Genomic DNA, 2,407 nt, shown 5'->3' on the forward strand with positions numbered 1-2,407 from the left:
CCTTGTAGAGTATTTCTGCGCTCAAAAACTGTGTTGGAAAAAATCATGAAATTTTGTGAATTCTGTATTGGGATGAATTGGAGAGTTATAAAATACTGTTTGTATCAAAACGTATGCCAGTGATCTTCTACAGTGAGTGGCATCTGCTGGGGGTCTGATATTCAATAATCAAATCATCTTTTGTAGGATGAGTGGCTTCAGGCGGATCCCTTCAGAGAGATACTAAGACGCATGACGAGGAAACCCCGACCTCATCAGTTCATTGGTCTGATGGGCAAACGGTCCTCTGGTAAGACCACACTCCTATATCTCACCTAATTTGCGACTTAAGCATGTTATAAATATTCAGATCAGATTTTGAGAAGTTTTACCTAGAACGCAGCAGAATATAAAAATGCTTTTGACCTATAACTTACATCTCTTTCATTCTTTCACCCCCACAGCAAATGCACAGATTGCACGAAAAAGTAAGTGATCGCCACAAGAACACTACTGCATACAATGCATATATTATTTGCTAAACGCTTACATTTGCATAAAAGCAATGATACTCTTCAAGAGAGAGTTACATATACAATTACACAGACATGTTCAGAGTGTTTTCCTCACAAAGAAAAACAATGTTTGTTTTTTTTACAACTTGATCTTTGCAGGTTTTTCCACAGGCTCAGACACACATTCACAGCTTATTAAATATATAATCTTAGAGTTATAGAGGCACACGATTCTTACTGCAAAAACTCACATTCTCAAGGTCTAGACTTCAACAGTATGGCATCTATCTATCTATCTATCTATCTATATATATATATAATATTTTTCCCTTTATTGTCTCCTAGGGCATAAAATCAATTCTTTTGTGGGACTGATGGGTAAACGAAGCCAAGAGGAGCCAGGTAGGAACTCCAAAAGCTCTTTTAGGTTTAGTGGGTTAATTAATATAATAATAATAATAATGATTAAAAGTAGTAGTGATTTAAAACATTGTTATGATCTGTTTGTAATACTGACCTTCTCTCTTCACAGAATCGTATGAATGGGGAACAGTACAGATCTACGACAAAAGGCGTTAACAGATCAAATGGATCATCGTCACATCCGCTTCCTAAAGGATAATTTAATTCTGTGATATTCATTGATTTCAATTTTTTATTCAGGTCAGAAATAAAAAAAATCTTATTTTAGATTGTGGTAATATGGCCGAGTCGCACCTGTGTCAGTTTATTTACGTCATTTAGAAAGGATCAGACGTTTTAATACGGCGATCAAACGTGTTTCTGTCACAACATCTCTCCTGGTGTTGTGGAGCATTAAAGCAAAGTGGTGTCCTTTCTAAGGTACTCAGAGATTTGTGCTGACAGTGTCAATACATAGTGCCTCATAGTGTTTTCACCATGACTGAAGATGTTGTATAATAGCGCCAGTCCGGGTGTGATGTCCTGTCACTGCTACGAGCAAAGCTTTTGCTATCTTGATATCTCTGTGTGATTGTAGCTTGATATTAAAAATATTTTCTTTATTGGTGGAACTTTTAATTCCTTGTTGTATCGTGGTGTATGGCGCTCTCACAGTGACGCACTCACTCCACGTACAGGCCATCAGGAGTATTTCAACCAGCAACAAGTATCCTTTCGAAGCAGGCTTATCGAAATGAATGAATAAAACACACATCACGACTGCTGTTTTAATGAAAGGCTTTATCAATACCATGACCAGATCTTCTAATGCAATAGCTTCAGCATTTGTTGCACATTAAACCCAAATGAACTGAAAACACCTTAAACCGTTAAGTATAGGAAGTTAGTTTCTTTAACCATTCAAGCTACATACTATCTTTACTGTAATTCATATTTCATTCTTTAAGCCACTTTAAAGTGATGGTGCACCAAAGAAAATACAAATATAAAGTGTAAAAAAATTATAAAATTAATTCATTTTGTAACCCTCAATTTTAGTTTCATGTCTTAACGCTAACCCACCATTTAACCGTACTTTAACCAGTTCCATTCATTCAACTTTGAGGCTGATTCTCTGAAACTCATTTTGGATATAAATATAACTTCTTAAAAGCATTTCAACTACCCAACCAATTGCTAACGTCAATTAGCTGACTATAGACACAAAAATACAGTCATTAAAGTGGAAATCCCAATGAAGGAACCTGGGAACGTGCATAGCTCAAGAACACAGTGATATTAGTTCATGGACAGCCAAGTCTGACCCTACAACATTTCAGTTTCCTGTCCAGAATATTACAAAAACATAGAAACTTAAATTTATTACTGGACCCAAAAATACATATACACAACCGTTTATAAGTTTGGGGTCAATAAGGTTATTTTCTTTTTTTAAATAAACACAGTAACGACTTTAACATTGTTACTTTTCACATTTCAAATAAATGCTG

At 35.5% G+C, this 2,407-nt stretch overlaps 1 pseudogene; it reads left to right on the forward strand.

Moving 5' to 3' along the window:
* Positions 1 to 174: 174 nt before the first annotated feature.
* Positions 175 to 1,524, forward strand: LOC107576435 (protachykinin-like; annotated as a pseudogene).
* The last annotated feature ends 883 nt before the right edge of the window (positions 1,525 to 2,407 follow it).

Source organism: Sinocyclocheilus grahami, unplaced genomic scaffold (genome assembly GCF_001515645.1).
Source record: "Sinocyclocheilus grahami isolate Dianchi unplaced genomic scaffold, SAMN03320097.WGS_v1.1 scaffold3681.1, whole genome shotgun sequence".
Classification (NCBI taxonomy): domain Eukaryota; kingdom Metazoa; phylum Chordata; class Actinopteri; order Cypriniformes; family Cyprinidae; genus Sinocyclocheilus; species Sinocyclocheilus grahami.